Source organism: Manis pentadactyla, chromosome 11 (assembly GCF_030020395.1).
Source record: "Manis pentadactyla isolate mManPen7 chromosome 11, mManPen7.hap1, whole genome shotgun sequence".
Taxonomy (NCBI): Eukaryota; Metazoa; Chordata; class Mammalia; order Pholidota; family Manidae; genus Manis; species Manis pentadactyla.
In genome coordinates this window covers 75,917,348-75,941,634 of record NC_080029.1, presented here as the reverse complement: position 1 = coordinate 75,941,634, position 24,287 = coordinate 75,917,348, and the positions used below count along the sequence as shown (strand labels likewise).

The following is a 24,287-nucleotide window of genomic DNA, read 5'->3' as shown; positions in this document are numbered from 1 at the left end:
TGCTCTTTTATGCCTTACGGGGTAATAATCAAAGGTTGGCAAAGGGACCGGTTCTTTTCCATCAACTAAGGACATATCAGGTAAAGGGCTAGCAGTGGTGCACTGCCCTGTCCAGTTGGTGGGTAGAGAGGTGTATGCCATGTTAGTCCCACAAACAAAGATTTGGTCTTTGGGGGGGCATAGGACACTGTTTGTAACATTAATGACAAGAATTTCTGAGCAGTGGCTGAAAGAAATGTTCCCTAGGTCAATATCATAGGAATTATTTTGAAATCTTTGGTACAAGCAGGTTATGTTATCTAGTGATACTGGTTGCACTTTAAAAGGAGTGGAAAGTGAGCAATCATTATTATTTTGGAGATTTTGTGTGATATTGGGTGTGAGAATAGCTAGAGGCATGGGTGTTCCCCAAGGCAGACAAAGCCAACAATCGGATGCAAGGTCAGGGTTGGTAAGATTAAGGAGTTTGTGAGTTTCTTCAAGAAGGTTGCTCATGGTGAATTAAGATCGATTCCTCTGGGTTTTGGGAGAGCTAAAGGGTGGTATTTTAAGGAAGGATACATATACTCTATGAGTTGCTCTATACGCTGTTGCACGAGTTGTTCACGGACTCTATCTGATGGACCTCCTCCATCGGACACATGAATAGGTGAAAAGACCTTCCAACAAACAGGTTTTCCTGGCGTCCCTGCACAACTAGCTGAAAGTAGTGAGTTATGGGAATGGGTCTGTACAGCACCCCAGCGGGTTGTCTTCAGAATGGCTGTCAGATAAGTTTGGTTTTTATGATGACAGCTCTGGACAGAGTCATAGCAACTACTATGCATTTGATCTTGGACTGTAAAGGTGCCAGTGGTATTGCAATTACAGGGTATTGATTTCTTGTCAGCAGTTGGTGTTATGGAAGGCTTTTTAACGCATTTCCAAGAGAGTTGCTTCCATCCTCCGCTAGAGGAATATCCTCCTGCAGAGATATCTGCTGTGAGATATGCTGTCTTATCCTGACAATCTATGGGTCCTCGGGTGGTCAATTGGGGTCCAGCTAAGTATTTTGTCCCTTGAGATGTTACTTGTTTATGTCCTTCTATATTGGGTTCTAAATCCTGTATTCCTCCCTTACAATCACATGGTTGTCCAAATAGCTGCACATAGATCTATTCTTTGTTAGGGGGTGATTGAAACCCCCCCGACAATAGAGAGGGAATAGTATACTTACTGCAATGAAGGTGAAAACGTGAGAGTTGATGGGCTTCATCCCTTTATAAGGCGCAGTTAAGAAGTGCGAAGACACCAACAAGGATCCAGTAAGTGGTAACAAGAATAGTCTGCTGTACAAAGGTCCACTGGGGAGGGGTGGAGGTGGCAAGCCCGATGCCTAAGATAAAGGCAAGGACTAAACTGGTGGCCAGAATCTATGGAGAGAAGAAGAAAAAGGATGTCTCAGGGGGTGTCACCACCCTGGACAGTTGGATAAGATTTTTTAAAATCTTCTGGGTAATCTATTGGTTTAATCAAACGCTCTGGCAGCCAGCGAGCAGCTCCTTCTTTGGTGTTGAAAACACAGGCAGATCCCCGGCCCCATATGAGTATGGGGTTGGGGCCATTCCAATGGGAAGTGAGGGGGTCTCTCCACATGACAGTGGCATAATTTTTATCAGTTTGTGGGTGCCAAAGGTGATCAGCTGCAGATTTGCCATGAGCATCCAAAGTTAGAAAATTAAGAACAAACAAGGCATGATGAAGAATATTTCTCGGAGAGCCTTTCATGGGATATAAATCCCCCATTTTTAATTTGTGGAAGGTATGTTTAATAGTTAGATGGGCTCGTTCAACAATCCCTTGACCCTGGGGATTGTATGGTATGCCTGTAACATGCTTAATTTGTAATTGGTGACAAAATTCTTGGAATTTTTTTCCAGTATATCCAGGACCATTATCAGTCTTGATAATCTCGGGTTTTCCCATGACACTAAGACAATTGAGTACATGAGCAATAACATTTTTTGAAGCTTCTCCAACATGGAGGCTGGCAAAAATAAATCTACTAAAGGTATCCAGAGTAACATGAAGATATTTAAGATTTCCGAATGAGGGGATGTGTGTTACATCCATTTTCCAGATCTCATTGGGAACTAGGCCCCTAGGGTTCACACCCAAGTGAGGAACAGGCAGGAGAGTGACACAATTTGCACATTGTTTAACAACCTGATGGGCTTGTTCTCTAGTAATTTTAAAAAGAAGATGTAAGGTTTGAGCGTTAAGGTGGTGTAAAGAGTGAGCTTCTTTGGCTTGAGCCACAGGATCGAGCTCAGCGAGAAGGGCAAGTTGAGTAGCTTTATCAGTCACAGCATTGCCTGTGGCTAGAGGTCCAGGAAGACCAGAATGGGCACGAATATGGCTTATATAAAAGGGATGTTGCCTGGAATGTATGCACTGCTGGATGGAAAAAAACAGAGGGGTGGTGTTTGTAGTGGGTTTTATATAGGTCACGGTCTCTAAAAGGGGAATGGATTGAGCAATATAAGCACTATCAGCATATAGGTTAAATGGAGTATTTGGGAGTTGTTGAAAAACTTGTAAAACAGCAAAGAGTTCAACCAATTGAGCGGAGTGGAATGGGGATTGTAGGGAAGTGGTTTGACTATCTATGGTGAAGGCTGCCACTCCATTGGAGGAGCCATCGGTGAAAACTAGGGGGGCATGAGGAAGGGGTTGGGAGGAGGTCAATGTAGGGAAAACAAATGGTTGGGTCCTTAGAAAATGGAGAAGCTTATTAGCAGGGTAATGATTGTCAAGGGCTCCCTGGAAAGAGGTGCAGGATGTTGCCCATTCATCATCATTCTCTATCAACCACTGGACTTGGGTAGGGGAATAGGGTAGGACAATTTTGTCGGCGTCTTTACCGAATATTTTCCTGCTGTGGTCACGTCCGATTTTTATCAGCTCAGCCACCCAGGAGGTATAGGGGATAAGGACTTTGGGTGGTGAGGCAGGTAAATGGACCCAAAAAAGGGGCCCCTCTTGCCAGAACACTCCAATGGGTGTAAAATCAGTAGCACAAATGACTAGGAGAAGAGGCTTCTCATAAGAGATAAAGGTGACCCTTTGGTTTAGAATTACGGCTTCCACTGCTTTTAGGGCTTCTAGGGTGGGGGCTGTTAATGAGCGACTGGAAGTAGGATATGGGTCCCCTTTAAGGATATCAAACAAGGGTTTAAGCTCTCCAGTAGTTAGCTTGAGATAAGGCCTGAGCCAATTGATATCTCCTAGAAGATTCTGAAAATCATTTAAAGTTTTTAAGCAATCGGTTCTAAGTTGAACCTTTTGTGAAAGAATCTTATTATGAAAGAGTTCAAAGCCTAAAAACAAGTAAGGGGGTTTTAATTGAATTTTATCAGGGGCTATCTGAAGACCAGCTCTGGTAAGGGCCCTAGAAAGCTCTTGGGAATAAGCAAGGAGTTCAGTGGGGTTAGGACCAGCCATGAGGATGTCGTCCATGTAATGAATTAAATATGTAGAAGGCCATCTTTGTCTAAATGGGTCTATAATTTGAGCTACAAATTTTTGGCACAGCTTAGGGCTGTTTGCCATTCCTTGGGGCAGAACTTTCCATTGGAATCTTGGCATAGGGTCTTTAAAATTAATCACCAGCAAACTAAATGCAAAATGCTTGCGGTCTTTAGGATGTAGGGGGATTGTGAAAAAGCAATCTTTTAGGTCAATAATGATTTTACAATATCCCTCAGGAATCGCCACAGGAGTGGGGAGGCCTGGTTGAAGGGCCCCCATAGGTATCATAGCTTTATTGATTTCTCTAAGATCTTGAAGTAACCTCCATTTTCCTGATTTTTTCTTTATGACAAAAATAGGAGTATTCCAGGGGGAGGTGGTGGGCTCGATATGGCCTGCAGCAAGTTGTTCCTGTACTAACACTGTGGCTGCAGCCAGTTTTTCAGAAGTTAAGGGCCATTGATCAACCCATACAGGCTCTGTTGTTTTCCAGGATATTTTATCTGCATGGGGTACAGGTATGTCAATGGCCGTTAGGGTAAATTTTCATAGCCAATTCCAGCACGATCAGTTTTTATGGTGACCAGGACCAGCTCTTTTGAGCCCTGAGAGTGTTTGCCCAACCCTTGCCCAGGGCAAAAGCCTTGATTGAGCATCTGGTGAGTGACTAGTTCATTAGGGCTACACATAATGAGCTTCACTTGAGAGAGAATATCTCTGCCCCAGAGGTTGATAGGTAGGCCTGCAACCACGTAGGGCTGGACAGTACCATGACTGTCTTCTTCATCTTCCCATTGAATAACTTCAGAACTTTGTAGGGGGTTGGAGGTTTGTCCAATACCTCTAAGGTGAGTCATGGAAGTGGTGAGAGGCCAAGATGAAGGCCAATCCTTACTGGAAATAACTGTGGCATCCGTGCCAGTATCTATAAGGCCTTCAAAGGTTTTTCCTTTTAATTTTAACTTAAGAGGTCTTTTTTGAGTGATCTCTTGTGCCCAATAAACATCTGATGATCCAAACCCATGGGGGCCTCTCTTTTGCTTATAGCAAGGATTTTTATCATTGAGGGGGAGTAATATTAATTGAGCAATCCGTTGGCCAGGGGAAATGGTAATTGGTCCCTGAAAGGCTGTAGCCATAAGTTTAATTTCTCCAGTATAATCATTGTCAATGACTCCTGGAGAAATAGTGAGGCCCTGAATAGTGGAGCTGGCACGACCCAGAATAAGACCAAAGGTGCCCTGCGGCAAAGGGCCAAAAATCTCCGTAGAAAGAATTTGAGTTCCCATTTCTGGGGTCAATATTGACTGGGAGGTGGAACAGAGGTCCAGTCCTGCGCTACCGGCAGTTGCTCGGGAGAGGATAGTGACGCTGGATTTTGGGTTGACTGGGGGACGAACCTAACGACCCCAGGGTTCTGTACCGGGTAGGTTTTCGGGCCCTGGGGTGGGTCCCATATCAAGTTTCCCTGCTTCAGAGGCAGAGGGTTACCCTGTATGTCAGCCTTGGAGCGGCATTTGGAGGCCCAATGCTTACCCCGTTTGCACCGCGGCCACAGGGATGATGGGAGCAATCGTTCGGTCCTAGGGGCTATGCACGCTCTTGAAAAATGACCTGGTTGCTTGCAATTAAAGCAAGTCTTGGACCTGGATCCCTGAGTCAAATCTTTAAGAGCTGCTCCTATGGCTATTCCGATATTGTGAGAGGTTGGTTCGACTTCGGCACAAAGTTTTATAAAATCAGAGACATTTTTGCTGCAGCAATGGGGATGGATAGCCACTTGACAAGCTGAGTTAGCATTTTCAAAAGCAAGATGTTTAATGAATTCATTATCTGTTTCCTCCCTTCCCATGAGGTGTTCGGCGGCCTCTGTAAGGCGGCCTATGAATTCACTGTAAGGTTCCTGCGGCCCCTGTCTAACCTTGGCAAGAGAGGTAACGGCCGACCCTTTAGAAGAGAGGCTCTTCCAGAACTTAAGGGCTGCATGTTGAATTTGTGTGAGTAGGCCTGGAGAAAACTTAGCCTGTTTTTCATTTGTGTCATAGGGGCGATTGCCCAGAAGTTTCTCTAATGTCCAGGATTTGGAAGGACCGCCGGCAGCCATATTGCAGCGGGCAGTATCCTGGCATCTTTCAGTGTAAACAGCTTTCCATAAGAGAAAGTCACCCCTTGTTAAGGTGGCTTTAGTTAACATGCCCCAATCATTAACTGTAAGCCAGTCTTCGCTTAGAGACTCTAACAATGAAATAGTAAAGGGGGCAACAGGGCCATATGAGGAAACAGCATTCTTTAAGTCTTCTATATTTTTTAATTTAAGGTGGCGGTACCGCTGAGTCCTAACAGTTGAAGTTGCATTCTCGTCCTCTCCCTCTGTGTTTTCTGACTCAAGCTGGGCTATAGGCTCTTCTGCGTCCGTATCTCCCCCTTCTGATTCTCGTGGTTCAGCCTCATTTGACTCTCCCTTGGTCGGTTCTCCCTCGGTCAGTCTAGTTTGGGATTGGGTCACCGGGAAGACATGAAGGGCTTTATTTTTAACTTTCTGAAAGGGGGGAGCAGAGGGGGAACTTATTTTTATTTTCTGAACAGGGGGGACGGGGGGGAGCTTATTTCTAAGTCAAGGTCACGTAACTGCCTAACCAATTGGGATCTCCCCCTTTGGATCTGAAGCAATACCTTAAGGGACTGCGCCTCCTGAGAGAGTGGTATGTTATAGGGCAGTGGACATGCACCTAAAGGTGCTTGAGGGGGGCCAATCAAGACTATGGTGCTTACCAGTGGCGTCTTTTAGTTCGGCCTCCTCTTCAGGGGAGAGGGGATCATCATCAGGGCTGTTGGACTTGAGACCGAACAGTACTGGGTAAATAGATTTTGGGGGGTGCCGCTAGACAGCGGATCATTATTAACCTCGGGCATGGGAATGGAGACAGGGACAATTAGAGGCTGGGGAGGAGGAACGAAGGTCCTCGGGGACCTCCTTTTGGTGGAGAGAAGTCTGACTGGTTTTAAACTTCCCCTTCAGATAATTTTCACTATCGTCAACAATCTTTGAAACATCTGGATGACAGTGGCGGACCTGCAACACATCGTTTATGAGATTCCAATAAGAAAATTCCTGTACTGGGACTTTCTCAGGGCCAAAGGAATGATAATAATCATTCAGGCAGTCGTCAACTTGGCGCCACCATTTTTCATCTATAGTTCCTTCCTGGGGAACCATGGGCAGACATCCTCTAGCAAGATAAAGAATTTAACTAAGTCCTTTTTCTTAACCCGTATTCCTCGTGTCTTGAGAGAAGCCTTAAGTCCCTTAACAAATAACTCATGCTTATTTAGTGCTTGCCCCATGATTGCGTCGCTTTCCTTACCTTTACTGATCTGTGTCACAGGTGGGTACTCCTGTGGTGATCTTCATGCGGATCTTCACTCACCGGTGGGGTGGCGATCCAAAGAAAGAAGGACGGCGGTCCATATGAGCGATGTCCAGATCAGGCTTCATACCTCGAGCCCCACATTGGGCGCCACTTGCCCTGGCCAGCGGGGAGTTCAACAAGGGCCCGAGGGGAAGTTAACCTGGATGAGAGACAAACCAGACACAAAGGAGACCAAGTCGAAAGTATGATCAAGGTCTCAAAGTTTATTTTTACAAGGTAGATTATATAAGAGCTAGGAGGAGGAAACAGCCCCAGCTGAAGTGGCAAGGGTTATCTAGGTTGCTAGGATACCTAACTGAAGAATGTTCTCTGGAAAAGATCATGGGTGGGGGATTTCTGAGAAAAGACAGAATGTTTTACTAAGGAGGAGATGTTATCACGGCAGCTGCTTAATCTCTATCTCAGTGGTCTAATCGCAAGCTGGGTCAATTGATCTTTCGTAAACAGGGCAGGCTTGAGAAACTAGAGACCTAGGCGAAAAGGGTGAGACCATTGTTTCTATGGCCTGCAGCTCCCGACACTACAACATTCAAAAATCCATCAACATCATCCACGATATCAACAAAAAAGACAAAAACCACATGATCATCTCCATAGATGCTGAAAAAGCATTCAACAAAATTCAACATCCATTCATGATAAAAACTCTCAACAAGGTGGAGCCAAGATGGCAGTGTGAGTAGAGCACTGGAAATCTCCTCCCAAAACCACATATATTTTTGAAAATAAAAAAGACAACTCTTCCTAAAAGAGAGACCAGAAGACACAGGACAACAGCCAGACTACATCCACACCTGCGAGAACCCAGCGCCTCGTGAAGGGGGTAAGATACAAGCCGCAGACAGCAGGACCAAAGCGCCCCTCACCCCAGCTCTGGGCGGGAGGAGAGGAGTTGGAGCGGGAAGGGAGAGGGAGCCCAGGACTGCTGAATAGCCAGCCCTAGCCATCCACACCAGAGCGCAGACACAGTGCATGTGTGTGGTGCTGAAAACTAGGGAAACAGGAGAGTAAGACCTGTGAGCGGGTCCCCGCAGCTGGCACCTCAGGGACAAAGAAAAGTGAGACCTTTTTGGAAGTCTTAAAGGGACAGGGACCCCACTGCTGGACGGAAACTTCCTGGGACACTTAGTCAAGCAGCAGGGAAGCCCGGGGAACTCTGGACAGCCTAATCCCCTGGATAGCAGGGCAACTCAGAGGCCATTCACAGAGATAACAGCCTCTCAGCAGTTTCCCCTCCGACGCAGCTCTGCCATATAGGAGCAGCTGCCCGAGGCAGGCCACGCCCACAGCAACAGCGGAGATAAACTCCATAGAGGCCGGGCAAGAATCAGAAGCCCCATCTGCGTGCAGCTACCCAGCACAGGCCACTAGAGGTCACTGTTCTCCCAAGAGGGGAAGGCCACAAACCAACAAGAAGGGACATTCTCCCAGCCATCACTTCTGCCGGCTCTGCAACCTATCTCTATCATAATGAAAAGGGAAAAAAATTTGATACAGAACAAAATCACAACCCCTGAGAAGGAGATAGACCTAACCGGTCTTCCTGAAAAAGAATTCAAAATAAAAATCATAAACATGCTGACAGAGCTGCAGAGAAATATGCAAAAGCTAAGGGATAAAGTCCAGAGAGACATAACAGATGTCCAGAGGGAGATTACAGAAGTGAAACAAACTACGGAAGGATTTATAAGCAGAATGGATAAGATGCAAGAGGCCATTGATGGAATAGAAACCAGAGAACAGGAAAGCATAGAACTTCATGTAGCAAGAGATAAAAGGATCTCCAGGAATGAAACAATATTAAGAGAACTGTGTGACCAATCCAAAAGGAACAATATCTGCATTATAGGGATAACAGAACAAGAAGAGAGAGAAAAGGGGATAGAAAGTGTCTTTGAAGAAATAATTACTGAGAACTTCCCCAAACTGGGGGAGGAAATAGTTGCTCAGACTACGGAGGCACACAGAACTCCCGAGAGACGGGACACAAAGAGGACAACACCAAGACACATAATAATTAAAATGGCAAAGATCAAGGACAAGGACAGAGTATTAAAGGCAGCCAGAAAGAGAAGAAAAAGGTCACCTACAAAGGAAAAATCATCAGGCTATCATCAGACTTCTCAAGAGAAACCCTACAGGCCAGAAGAGAATGGCATGATATACTTAATGCAATGAAACAGAAGGGCCTCGAACCAAGGATACTGTATCCAGCACGATTATCATTTAAATATGAAGGAGGGATTAAACAATTCCCAGACAAGCAAAAGCTGAGGGAATTTGCCTCCCACAAACCACCTCTACAGGGTATCTTAGAGGGATTGCTCTAGATAGGAGCACTCCTAAAATGAGCACAGAACAAAACACCCAACATATGAAGAATGGAGGAGGAGGAATAAACATGCTGACAGAGCTGCAGAGAAATATGCAAGAGCTAAGGGATGATGTCCAGAGGGAGATTACAGAAGTGAAACAATCGTTGGAAGCATTTATAAGCAGAATGGATAAGATGCAAGAGGCCATTGAAGGAATAGAAACCAGAGAACAGGAACACATAGAAGCTGAGGCAGAGAGAGATAAAAGGATCTCCAGGAATGAAACAATATTAAGAGAACTGTGTGACCAATCCAAAAGGAACAATATCCGCAATATAGGGGTAAAAGAAGAAAGAGAAAAGGGGACAGAAAGTGTCTTTGAAGAAATAATTTCTGAAAAGTTCCCCAGAGTGGGGGAGGAAATAATCGATCAGACCATGGAAGAACACGGAACTCCCAACAGAAAGGATCCTAGGAGGACAACACCAAGACACATAATAATTAAAATGGCAAAGATCAAGGACAAGAACAGAGTTTTAAAGGCAGCTAGAGAGAAGAAAATGGTCACCTATAAAGGAAAACCCATCAGGCTATCATCAGACTTCTCAACAGAAACCTTACAGGCCAGAAGAAAATTACATGATATATTTAATGCAATGAAACAGAAGGGCCTTGAACCAAGAATACTGTATCCAGCACGATTATCATTTAAATATGAAGGAGGGATTAAACAATTCCCAGACAAGCAAAAGTTGAGGGAATTTGCCTCCTACAAACCACCTCTACAGGGTATTTTAGAAGGACTATTCTAGACAGGAGCACTCCTAAGACTAAACAGATGTCACCAGAGAAAATAAAATCACAGCAAAGAAAGCAGACCAACCAAATACTAACTCAAGGCAAAAAATAGAATCAACTACCCACAAAAAGCAGTTAAAGGAAACACGAAAGAGCACAGAATAAAACAACCAACATATAAAGAATAGAGCAGAAGGAATAAGAAGGGAGAAAAGAAAAGAATCTCCAGACAGTGTACATAACAACTCAATAAGCAAGCTAAGTTAGGCAGTAATATACTAAAGAAGCTAACCTTGAACCTTTGGTAACCACAAACCTAAAGTCTACAATGGCAATAAGTACATATCTTTCAATAGGCACCCTAAATGTAAATGGACTGAATGCACCAATCAAAAGACACAGAGTAATAGAATGGATAAAAAGGCAAGACCCATCTATATGCTGCTTACAAGAAACTCAACTCAAACCGAAAGACATGCACAAATTACAAGTCAAGAGATGAAAAAACGTATTTCATGCAAACAACAGAGAGAAGAAGGCAGGGGTTGCAGTACTACTATCAGACAAAATAGACTTCAAATCAAAGAAAGTATCAAGAGATAAAGAAAGACATTACATAATGATACAGGGTTCAGTCCAACAAGAAGATATAACCATTATAAATATATATGCACCCAACACAGGAGCACCAGCATTTGTGAAACAAATACTGACAGAACTAAAGGAAAAAATAGAATTCAATGCACTCATTTTAGGATACTTCAACATGCCACTCACCCCAAAGGATAAATCCACCAGACAGAAAATAAGTAAGGACACAGAGGCACTGAAAAACACACTAGAACAGATGGACCTAACGGACATCTATAGAACTCTACATCCAAAAGCAACAGGATATGCATTCTTCTCAAGTGCACGTGGAACATTCTCCAGAATAGACCACATACTAGGTCACAAAAAGAGCCTCAGTAAATTGCAAAATATTGAAATTCTACGATCCAACTTTTCAGACCACAAAGGCATAAAACTAGAAATAAATTGTACAAAGAAAACAAAAAGGGTCACAAACCCATGGAGGCTTAAAAACATGCTGCTAAATTATCAATTTATCAATGAACAAATTTAAAAAGAGATGAAGGAATATATGGAAACAACTGACAACAACAACACAAAGTTGAGCTTCTGTGGGACACAGCAAAAGCAGTCTTAAGAGGAAAGTATATAGAAATCCAGGCACACTTAAAGAAGGAAGAAAAATCCCAAGTGAATAGTCTAACATCACAATTATCGAAGATGGAAAAAGACCAAATGAGGCATAAAGTCAGCAGAAGGAGGGACATAATAAAGATCAGAGAAGAAATAAACAAAATTGAGAAGAATAAAACAATAGAAAAAAATCAATGAAACCAAGAGCTGGTTCTTTGAGAAAATAAACAAAATAGATAAGCCTCTAGCCAGACGTATTAAGAGGAAAAGAGAGTCAACACAAATCAACAGAATCAGAAACAAGAAAGGAAAAATCAAGACAGACCCCAAAGATATACAAAGAATTATTAGAGAACACTATGAAAACCTATACGCTAACAAGCTGGAAAACCTAGAAGAAATGGACAACTATCTAGAAAAATACAACCTTCCAAGACTGACCAAGGAAGAAAGACAAAAGGTAAAAAAACCAATTACCAGCAAAGAAATTGAAGCGGTAATCAAAAAGCTACCCAAGAACAAAAATCCCGGGCCACACGGATTTACATCGGAATTTTATCAGACATACAGAGAAGACATAATACCCATTCTCCTTAAAGTTTTCCAAAAAATAGAAGAGGAGGGAATACTCCCAAACTCATTCTATGAAGCCAACATCACCCTAATATCAAAACCAGGCAAGACCCCACCAAACATAAAAATTACAGACCAATATCCCTGATGAATGTACATGCATAAATACCCAATAAAATATTAGCAAACCGAACTCAAAAATGTATCAAAAGGATCATACACCATGACCAAGTGGGGGTCATCCCAGGTATGCAAGGATGGTACAACATTCGAAAATCCAACAACATCATAGGCCACATAACAAAAAGAAGGACAAAAACCACACGATCATCTCCATAGACAATGAAAAAGCATTTGACAAAATTCAACATCCATTCATGATAAAAACTCTCAGCAAAATGGGTATAGAGGGCAAGTACCTCAACATAATAAAGGCCATCTGTGATAAACCCACAGCTAACATCATACTGAACAGTGAGAAGCTGAAAGCTTTTCCTCTGAGATTGGGAACAAGACAGGGATGCCCACTCTCCCCACTGTTATTTAACATAGTACTGGAGGCCCTAGCCATGGCAATTAGACAAAACAAAGAAATACGAGGAATCCAGATTGGTAAAGAAGAAGTAAACCTGTCACTATTTGAAGACGCCATGATATTGTACATAAAAAACCCTAAAGACTCCACTCCAAAACTACTACAACTGATATCGGAATACAGCAAAGTTGCAGGATACAAAATTAACATAAAGAAATCTGTGGCTTTCCTATACACTAACAATGAACCAATGGAAAGAGAAATCAGGAAAAGAATTCCATTCACAGTTGCATCAAAAAGAATAAAATACCTAGGAAGAAGCCTATCGAAAGAAGTGAGAGACCTATACCCTGAAAACTATAAGACACTCTTAAGAGAAATTGAAGAGGACACTAACAAATGGAAACTCATCCCATGCTCTTGGCTAGGAAGAATTAATATCGTCAAAATGGCCATCCTGCCCAAAGCAATATACAGATTCGATGTAATCCCTATCAAATTACCAGCAACATTATTCAACGAACTGGGACAAATAGTTCAAAAATTCATATGGAAATACCAAAGACCCCAAATAGCCAAAGCAATCCTGAGAAAGAAGAATAAAGTGGGGGGGAACTCACTCCCCAACTTCAAGCTCTACTACAAAGCCATAGTAATCAAGACAATTTGGTACTGGCACAAGAACAGAGCCACAGACCAGTGGAACAGAATAGAGACTCCAGACATTAACCCAAACTTTATATGGTCAATTAATATTCGATAAAGGGGCCATGGACATACAATGGGGAAATGACAGTCTCTTCAACAGATGGTGCTGGCAAAACTGGACAGCTACATGTAAGAGAATGAAACTGGACCAATGTCCAGCCCCATACACAAAAGTAATTCGAAATGTATCAAAGACCTGAATGTAAGTCATGAAACCATAAAACTCTTAGAAAAAAACAGAGGGAAAAATCTTTTGAACATAAACATTAGCGACTTCTTCATGAACATATCTCCCTGGGCAAGGAAAACACAATAAAAAATGAACAAGTGGGACTATATCAAACTGAAAAGCTGCTGTACAGCAAAGGACACCATCAATAGAACAAAAAGGTACCCTACAGTATGGGAGAATATATTAGTAAATGACAGATCCAATAAAGACTTGACATCCAAAATATATAAAGAGCTCATGCACCTCAACAAACAAAAAGAAAATAATCAATTTAAAAATGGGCAGAGGAGCTCCACAGACAGTTCTCCAAAAAAGAAATTCAGATGGCCAACAGACACATGAAAAGATGCTCCACATCACTAGTTATCAGAGAAATGCAAATTAAAACCACAATGAGATGTCACCTCACACCAGTAAGGATGGCTACCATCCAAAAGACAAACAACAACAAATGTTGGCGAGGTTGTGGAGAAAGGGGAACTCTCCTACACTGCTGGTGGGAATGAAAATTAGTTCAACCATTGTGGAAAGCAGTATGGAGGTTCCTCAAAATGCTCAAAATAGACTTACCATTTGACCCAGGAATTCCATTTCCAGGAATTTACCCTAAGAATGCAGCACTCCAGTTTGAAAAAGACAGATGCACCCCTACATTTATCACTGCACTAGTTACAATAGCCAAGAAATGGAAGCAACCTAAGTGTCCATCAGTAGATAAGTGGATAAAGAAGATGTGGTACATATACACAATTGAATATTATTCAGCCATAAGAAGAAAACAAATCCTACCATTTGCAACAACATGGATGGAGCTAGAGGGTATTATGCTCAGTGAAATAAGCCAGGTGGAGAAAGACAAATACCAAATGATTTCACTCATCTGTGGAATATAAGAACAAAAGAAAAACTGAAGGAATAAAACAGCAGCAGAATCACAGAACCCAAGAAGGGACTAACAGTTACCAAAGGGAAAGAGACTGGGGAGAATGGGAGGGTAGGGAGGGATAAGGGTGGGGAAGAAGAAAGGGGGTATTATGATTAGCATTTATAATGTGGGGGGTGGGGAAAGGGGAGGGCTGTGCAACACAGAGAAGACAAGTAGTGATTCTACAACATTTTGCTATGCTGATGGACAGTGTAATGGGGTTTGGGGGGGACTTGGTGTAGGGGAGAGCCTAGTAAACATACTATTCTTCATGTAATTATAGATTAATGATAACAAAAAAAGGGGGGGATTACTCCTTGATAGGATAAAATTAACTGCAAATCAATGATTAAAGTATGCTTTACATATCCTTAATTTTGATCTTTTAAAGGTTGTCGGATGATCAGCTATGGAAATACATTTTTCTGATAATATTTCTTTCTCTTAAAAAAAAAAAGCAGTTCCTGTGTGGTGGTCTCCAATAGTTTCTTCACAATGGTATAAAGGTCATATCAAAGTGTGGGCAAAGGGTTTGTTTGTGTTTATACAGAGGATCAAAGTCTAATTTGGCTACCCAGAAAACGAATTAAGATACCATATGAAGAAGAACTTCCAACATCAACATCCTCTGGAAGAGTCATTCCAGAAGATGATCATCAAAAAACTTCAACAAAGATCCTGGCGCTGTTGCAGTTGTAGCTGCATTCATCCCACCAGTTCCTGGACTTGCCATTAGAATGAAGAAGGAGATATCTAAGCTGGCCTGTGCATACAGTGAAACAACAAACTTGACTGGATTTATATTGTCAGAACTCAACTAAGAATTAGGAGAAGTGCAAGTTGCAGTGCTCCAAAATCGTGCAACTGTAGACTATCTACTGTTAAAAGAACATATGGGATGTGAACAGTTCCCAGGAATGTGTTGTTTTAATTTGTCTGATTTTTCTCAAACTACTCAAATTTAGTTAAACAATATCCATCATATTATTGATAAGTTTACACAAATACCAAGGGTACCTAACTGGTTTTCTTGGTTTCACTGGGTATAGCTGGTAATTGTAGGTCTGCTTTGGTTATGTAGCTGTATTCCTATTCTGTTAATGTGTGTACGCAATATAATTAGTAGTTTGTTAAACCTTATACATGCTTATGTTACTCTACAAGAAGTTATGTCAAAGAAATTATCAATCTTCCCATGTTTTCTTCCGTCTGCTACTTCTATTTTACAATTACAGCCCTTTAGTAGAATTCGTGCCTCATATCAAAAATTACCCAGTATCATAATTCTTCCAAGTGGTAAAGATACCTCAAGACAAATGCTGGGCATAGAAGCCACAGGGCATAAATCTGCAAAGAAGTAAAAAGCTAACCTTTCCAAAGAATATTGCTTCTCTCTCACTTACCAACTTTACACTTCCTTGTATGGCCCCGGAAGATGGCTGGTTAGCCAGAGATGGGTAAGATTCCTCAAGGGAGGACCAACCTAAGACAGCCACAGTCGCAGGGGGGCCATCAGGTGAGAAATTGGGGATCAACAGAGGTGAGGCTTAGAACCTCACACACACACCCGTTTTGAGAGAAATCTTCTGCATCTGTGGATATTTTGTTGCCCTTGTCTAGCTTGGATTAATACTTAGTCTATAGGCACAGACCTGATCATCTACATTTGCCCTCTTACAGGACTAAATTATGTTTTCTACCTTTATCTTGCATCTACCTACCACTTCAGCATTTTTTTAAAAATAAATAAATTTGGGAGAAATGTGGGATTCACATATAAATCAAGTATAAAAATCAAATGAATAATCATATCTGACTTGATTGTTTATAGTTCATGATGCATGATCAAAACTGAAAGTTTCTGTGATATGATCTCCCTTGCACTGTTCACCATGTAAGAACTTATTCACTATGTAAGAACTTGTTCACCATGTAAAACCTTGTTTTTTATGCTTCAGAAGATTGGACACTGTTGAGAATTAGGCTTGGGGTTGATTAATGATTGTGCATTGAGTCCCCTATACAGAATTTTATTGTTGTTAACAGCCATTTGATCAATAAATATGAGAGATGCCCTCTCAAAAACAAAAAACGCTCAACAAAATGGGCATAGAGCGCAAGTGCTTCAACATAATAAAGGCCATATATCATAAACCCACAGCTAACATTATACTGAACAGTGAGAGGCTGAAAGCTTTTCCTCTGAGATTGGGAACAAGACAGGGATGCCCACTCTCCCCACTGTTATTCAACATAGTACTGGAGGTCCTAGCCATGGCAATTAGACAAAACAAAGAAATACAAGGAATCCAGATTGGTAAAGAAGTCAAACTGTCACTATTTGCAGATGACATGATATTGTACATAAAAAACCCTAAAGACTCCACTGAAAAATTACTAGAATATCGGAATACAGCAAAGTTTCAGGATACAAAATTAACACACAGAAATCTGTAGCCTTCCTATACACTAAAAATGAACCAATAGAAAGAGAAATCAGGAAAACAATTCCATTCACAATAACATCAAAAAGAATAAAATACCTAGGAATAAACCTAACCAAGGAAGTGAAAGACCTATACCCTGAAAACTACAAGACACTCTTAAGAGAAATTAAAGAGGTCACTAACAAATGGAAACTCATCCCATGCTGCTGGCTAGGAAGAATTAATATCATCAAAATGGCCATCCTGCCCGAAGCAATATACAGATTCGATGTAATCCCTATCAAATTACCAATAGCATTCTTCAATGAACTGGAACAAATAGTTCAAAAATTCATATGGAACCGCCAAAGACCCCGAATAGCCAAAGCAATCCTGAGAAGGAAGAATAAAGTTGGGGCAATCTCACTCTCCAACTTCAAGCTCTACTACAAAGCCACAGTAATCAAGACAATTTGGTACTGGCACAAGAACAGAGCCACAGACCAGTGGAACAGAATAGAGACTCCAGACATTAACCCAAACATATATCGCAAATTAATATACAATAAAGGAGCCATGGACATACAATGGGGAAATGACAGTCTCTTCAACAGATGGTGCTGGCAAAACTGGACAGCTACATGCAAGAAATGAAACTGGACCAATGTCTAACCCCATACACAAAAGTAAATTCAAAATGGATTAAAGACCTGAATGTAAGTCATGAAACCATAAAACTCTTAGAGAAAAACAGAGGGAAAAATCTTTTGAACATAAACATTAGCGACTTCTTCATGAACATATCTCCCCAGGCAAGGGAAACAAAGGCAAAAATGAAAAAGTGAGACTATATCAAGCTAAAAAGCTTCTGTACAGCAAAGGACACCATCAATAGAACAAAAAGGCATCCTACAATATGGGAGAATATATTCATAAATGACAGATCCGATAAAGGATTGACATCCAAAATATATAAAGAGCTCACACACATCAACAAACAAAAAACAAATAATCCAATTAAAAAATGGGCAGAGGAGCTGAATAGACAGTTCTCTAAAGAAGAAATCCAGATGGCCAACAGGCACATGAAAAGATGCTCCACATCGCTTGTCATCAGAGAAATGCAAATTAAAACCACAATGAGATATCACCTCACACCAGTAAGGATCGCCATCATTGAAAAGACAAACAACAACAAATGTTGGAAAGGCTGTGGAGAAAGGGGAACCCTCCTACACTGCTAGTGGGAATGTAAACTAGTTCAACCATTGTGGAAAGCAGTATGGAGGTTCCTCAGAATGCTCAAAATAGAAATACCATTTGACCCAGGAATTCCACTTCTAGGAATTTACCCTAAGAATGCAGCACTCCAGTTTGAAAAAGACAGATGCACCCCCTATGTTTATCACTGCACTATTTACAATAGCCAAGATATGGAAGCAACCTAAATGTCCATCAGTAGATGAATGGATAAAGATGTGGTACATCTACACAATGGAATATTACTCAGCCATAAGAAAAAAACAGATTCTACCATTTGCAACAACATGGATGGAGCTAGAGGGTATTATGCTCAGTGAAATAAGCCAGGCAGAGAAAGACAAATACCAAATGATTTCACTCATATGTGGAGTATAAGAACAAAGAAAAACTGAAGGAACAAAACAGCAGCAGAATCACAGAACCCAAGAATGGACTAACAGTTACCAAAGGGAAAGGGACTGGGGAGGATGGGTGGGATGGGAGGGATAAGGGTGGGGAAAAAGAAAGAGGGCATTATGATTAGCATATATAGTGCGTGGGGGGCACAGGGAGGGAGGTGCAGCTCAGAGAAGACACGTAGTGATTTTACAGCATCTTACGACGCAGATGGACAGTGACTGTGAAGGTGTATGTGGTGGGGACTTGATAAAGGGGAGAGCCTAGTAAACATAATGTTCTTCATGTAATTGTAGATTAATGATACCAAAATAAAATAATAAAATAAATTTGAAAAATAAAAAAATAAATAATTATAAATTTGACTACATTAAAATTAAGATTTATAACTTGGAATGAAGCCCTTAACAATGAAGGTGAACTGGACAAAGGGATTTTTACTACTTCTGGTCCCTTCCCCAAACAGAGGTAGTGCATCTGCCCCACCCCTAGCCACAGCTTCCAGGGCTCTATCCTAATACTCCAATCACAGGTTGTCTTGCCAATGGGTTTCAGCCCTGGGCAAGTTTGCTATGGATTCAATGTGACCAAAGAATATGACAGCAAAACGTTCTAGGGGTGAAAGGGATATACCCAACTTTATTTCCAGGTGGCAGGTCAGTCACTAAAATCCCGTTCACTCAGAGCAAGTCTGTATGCAGCAAGCCAGTCTCTGCCTCTGGGCCCCTCTGTCCCTACAGCTGCCCTCTCGGCCTCTCTGCACAGCCATCCTCTGGGCCCCTCTGTCCACACAGCCATCCCCTGGGCCTCTCTGCACAGCCATCCTACACAGCCATCCTCTGGGCCTCTGTCCTCTGCTCTGCTCTCCTGCAGCCTTGCAGCCATGCCACCATGTCGTGCCCAGAGCACTGGGTGGAGCTCTTTATATAGAGTCAACAGCCATGTCTTGCCCACAGGTGTGCAGTGAGCTAGTCAACCAGGGCCAGGTGAGAATCCTGGCCACAGGAACTCTCATTTTATCCACACAGTTTAAGGGCAGCCTTCAGCAGCCTCAACTGTTGAGCCAGTGGTAAGCCTTCAACTCCCATGACCTCATTTTCCCTATAGGTGATATTGGAATATAACACTTTAAAAAGACAGTTACTTGTGCTTTAGAGAACTGTGGGCACTTGAGGGGCCAACAACCTCCTTAGTCATTAATTTGCTAGAGCTGTTCACAGAACTCAGGGAAACACTTATGTATGTTTACCAGTTTATTAAAGGATATGACTCAAACAGCTAGATGAAGAGATATGAAGTACAAGGTCCCCAACAAGGGTTTCTGTCTTTGTGGAGTGTGGGACCCCACTCAGTGGCACATAGAAGTGTTCTGGTTTCCCAAGTATGGAAGCTCTCCAAAAAGGGGAAAAAAGGAAAAAGAGACTAAGAAGCTCTCTTCTTGGGTTTTTAATGGATGCTTCATTGTATAGTCATGACTGACTAAGTCATTGGCCATTGGCTGGGTTTTATGGAGGCTTCATTATGTAATCATGATTAACTACATCACTGGCCACTGGCTGATTCAACCTCCAGCCCCTCTCGGCTCCCCAGAGGTCAGGGGTGGGAAGGTGGGTGGGACTGAAGGTTCCAACATTCTAATCACATGGTCATCCCTCCTGACAACTAGCCCCCACCCCTAGCTGGGATCCAAAAGTCACCTTCATTAATAACAAGACACCCATTTAACCTTTATGGCTCAGAAGCATTTTCAGGAACTGTAGATGAAGACCAAATATGTATTTCTTATAGGTTAATATATGTCATGCTGTCTTGACAAATGGTTTCAGCCCCAGACAAGTTCACTATGGACTAAATAAGACTGAGGAATGACAATGGAATGTTCTTGGGGTGAAAGGGGTTATACTCAACGTTATTTCCATGGTGGCAGGTCAATTATTAGAATCCCATGTACTCAGAGCAAGTCTACATGCAGCAAGCCAGTCTCTGCCTCTGGGCCTCTCTACCCTGCAGCTGTCTCAGTCTCTGTCCTCAGCGCTGCCACCACTCCAGCCTCTGCTCTGCCCTCCTGCAGCCTTGCAGCTGTGCCACTGTGTCACGCAGAGTACTGGGAGGAGCTCTTTATATAGAGTCAATAACAACATATTGCCCACATGTGTGTAGTGAGCAAACTGACCAGGACCAGGTGAGAATCCTGGCCATAGGAACCTTCACTTTATCCACACATGCCCAGTAGGTAATCTTTCAATCCTCTCTACCCCCATAGCCTGGGGCTATGGCCACTTCACCAAACAGGGGGCACTTGAACATTTTTCCCTTAGGACTTTGCCCCCACCTTCTTGTGCTTGCTATGGAAAATGCCTAGTAGCCTAGCATGGCCTGTCTCACTTTGCCAGTGGATGTGACCCACCAACACATGGCAGCTCTAATCCACAGACCCCTCAGATGTGTCACAGTAAATCTGGAGTCATGGACAGGTTCCCTCTATTAGCAGTTCATTGGATTAGAAATTCCATGGCAGGTTACATAGAATGAAAGATAACAGTAGTAACCCCAAGGAGTATATGTTCTAAGACCTCCAGTGGATGCCCGAAACCATGTAGAGTACTGAACCCTATAAAGAGTATGTTTTTTCCTATGCATACATATGTATGATAAACTTTACTTTATGAATTAGGCACAGTAAGAAATTAACAATAATAACTAGTAACAAAATAGAACAATTGTAACACTATACTATAATAAAAGTTAGGTGAATGTGTTCTCTCTCTCTCTCAAATATCTTATTGTACTGTACTTACCCTTCATGTGGAGATGATAAATGCCTATGTGACAAGATGGGGGAAGTGAGTGACATAGGAGTTAGGCTACTACTGACCTTCCGAGGATATGTCAGAAGGAAGATCCTCTGCTTCTGGACCTCCAGTTGACTGTGGGTAACTGAAACCTTGGAAAGTGAAAGCACAGATAAGGGAGCCTATGGCACTTGAATTATTGTGCTCCCTTGAGTGTCCAGCTTCTGTTACATGATATAAATAGTTGGCCATTGTCCTGAAACAAAAGTTATGCCTGAAGATCTCCATGATGCTTGAGCCTTTTATGTAACTTTTTACTAAGTCTTTGCATATCACAATTCAATAAAAAATAAGAACAAAAAAATTAAGACTTCTATTCATCTAAAGACAGAAAGCAAACCAAGAAGACACAAAGTAAAAAAAAAAAAGCAACCTGAAACCAATTTAAAGGACTAAATATTAATAAAATACAAACTTACAAGTCTTTAAGGAAAAGATACTCAACTTAATTTTTTAAATGCTAAAAAAAAACATAAATGGCCAATAAGTGTGTGAAAACATGCTCAATCTTATTAGTAATCAGGGAAATGTACACTGATAGTACAATGAAATACCACTATATAACCACCTGATGGGTAAAAAGAAAAAATAGTAAAGCCTCATATACTTATATCTTGGCAAAAATGTAGAACCTTCATAAATTGCTGATAAGAAAATAAATGGGTGCAATTTTATACTATCTAATGAAGTTGAAAATCTGCATTACCCATAACCTAGTAAAACTACTTTTTAGCATGTACCCTGGAGAAACTCTTACACATGTGTACTGGAGACATGTCCAAGAACATTCCTAGCAGTATGGCTAAAAACTGGTGTGTATGAGATGAGGGGGCCCAACAACAATCTAAATGTCTGTCCATAAGTAGTAGTAGTTTTTTTATGCTGTGGAATACTATACAGCAGTGAAAATATATGAACTATAGCCACACATCTTAACATGAATGCCTGTCAGAAGCATAACATTGCAGTGACAGAATAGAAATCTCTGCTGGCTGTTTCTGCTCCACTCTCCAATCTTCTTTCCATGTTTCCATACCTCTGTCCTCTGATTCCAGTGCTCTTGCCTCTGGATTCCTCCTTAAATGCCCCATCACCAACAGCATCTTTCTTAAAAAGAGAACTGAGTCCTCTCCTAGCTTCTCCAATCTTTAATTCCCACATCCTGCTCAACAGTGTTCTTAGGCTATTCCCTTTCTATAAAGCAATCAGGAGCTATGAATGATAAATAATGTTCCTTCACATTTTATTGTTACACCAGTCTCTTGCCCAACTCACTTCTATCAGTGCTCTCCCTTTATCTTTCTCCAGTATTACATTAGATACTTGAGAGTTATACCATTTCAGGAAATCTCAAAAACTTAACATTGGACATGTCTAGGGTCTAAGGTCTAAGGCCTTCTGTACTACAAGGTAAATTACAGATATGTGGTGTATATAGTATCTATTTTTGTTCAGACTACAAATCAAAATTTTCCAAGTTCCCTTGGCATGAAATAAATTCATTCATTCATACACTGATTCATTCACTGTTCAATCTTTCCATTTGTAATCAGCATCAAATGCTCCGCAAACCCATAGTGACTACTATGTGTAGTCATACCTTTTAAAATTTTTTTTAGTTAATTATTCATGCCCTATTGTCAGGCAGCTGCATCTGGGGAGGTCTCTCCCTGCACAGTAGGTGAAACCTCAGCCAGCATGCGGGAGGGTTCTTGACTCTGACCAAGAAAGAATTGTTGACCAGGTTGGATGAGTATAGGTAAAGAAGGAATTCATTAAAACAAGAGTAGAAGTGAATGTCAGCACATGTGCAGGCAGTAGAGAACAAGAAAGAACAGAGGGAGGAAAGGGAAATTCATTGCACTCGTACTCTGCATAGGGAAGATCTCTCTCCTATTCCCAAAGCCAGGGTCATTTAGCATCCAGTGTCCACGCAAATCTGCACAGAATGGGAACTAAGGCCCAACCATCACAGGATTTGGGGAGCTGCAGAGCACTGGATTGAGTAAGATTATGTTCTGAAAACTTCCACTTCCCTACTGATCTGAATAAACCAAGAAGAGAGACAAGGACTGTGTTAAGACTAGAAAGCAGAATGGAATAGCAAAGTGACAAGGATATTTATCGCAGAGGTGGAGGTCAACGAGTTCTTGTCTTTATCATGGAGAACAGTATAGAGACAAGTGCAATCGGCTTATGCAACAAGAAAGTTTATTTGATAGAAAACAGTACACATCTCAGACGGGAGTGAAGGTGACCTCAGAGAGGAGGCTCACTTAAAGGTTTAGGGTTTGGAGTTTTATAGAGCCTTTTGTGTAGGGTCAGCATAAGGCATGATGTATACAGGTGATTTGTAATTCCTTTGAAGTTTGTCTTAAGAATAGGGTTATTTCAGTGACTGTGTTGATCCAGAACTCAGCATTCTTTATTCACATAGGTTCATTTACCCTTTGGAGGTCTATCTCCTGTCCTGGTCACAAAGTTATTTAATTGATTAAGGAGCTGGAAGAAAAGCATTGATTAATTGCACTCCTGCTCTGTTTAATAAATTAAACAGATTAATTTAAAGAATATGCTGGGCCTTTTTCACAGGTTAAGCAGATTTAACAATGGCATGACACTTTTCCCATTGCCCTGCTCTATCTCAATCCCACCTTCTCAAATGATAGTAATTCCAGCGTCTCCTGACCCATTCCCCACAGAAGGGTCCCAGAATCCTGGTCTACATAGATGAGGGTAGAGTAGACAGGTTGGTCACACACATGCACATCCACTCAGCCTTTCACCATTTCAATGCACACCAGAGACCTCTGACATCACATCTCAAAGAGATCTGGGGGCTTCCTCTAGCCATAGGTGCTGCTCTGCCCATACTCACAGCCTTGGGGCTGCCGTTCACCAACTCTCCTTCAGAGACAATAACTTCAGAAGGAGCCTTCTGAGAGAAATGGCCTTCAGTGACTCCATAGTCATTTCTCTTTCTAAATGAGATCCCCAAAATGATTCAGAATTGCCCCTGGGTCCCCTCGGGGAAAAAGCATGGCACAGGGGCCTGCCTTCAGCGATGCAGGGAGACTTTTGACTTGGCAGCACTTCTGTCACTTTTGAAAAGGAACA

The 24,287-nt window shown here is 41.8% G+C and overlaps 1 long non-coding RNA gene across 1 annotated transcript in view; it reads right to left on the bottom strand.

Moving 5' to 3' along the window:
• Window positions 1–1,276: 1,276 nt before the first annotated feature.
• Window positions 1,277–24,287, bottom strand: part of LOC118911861 (uncharacterized) — a 63,178-nt gene continuing 40,167 nt past the window's right edge. The window contains exons 4-5 of the long non-coding RNA XR_008992544.1: window positions 6,876–7,080; window positions 1,277–1,412 (exon numbers count right to left, since the gene is read on the bottom strand). This is a non-coding gene — a long non-coding RNA (uncharacterized LOC118911861). The remainder of the gene's footprint in view (window positions 1,413–6,875; window positions 7,081–24,287) is intronic.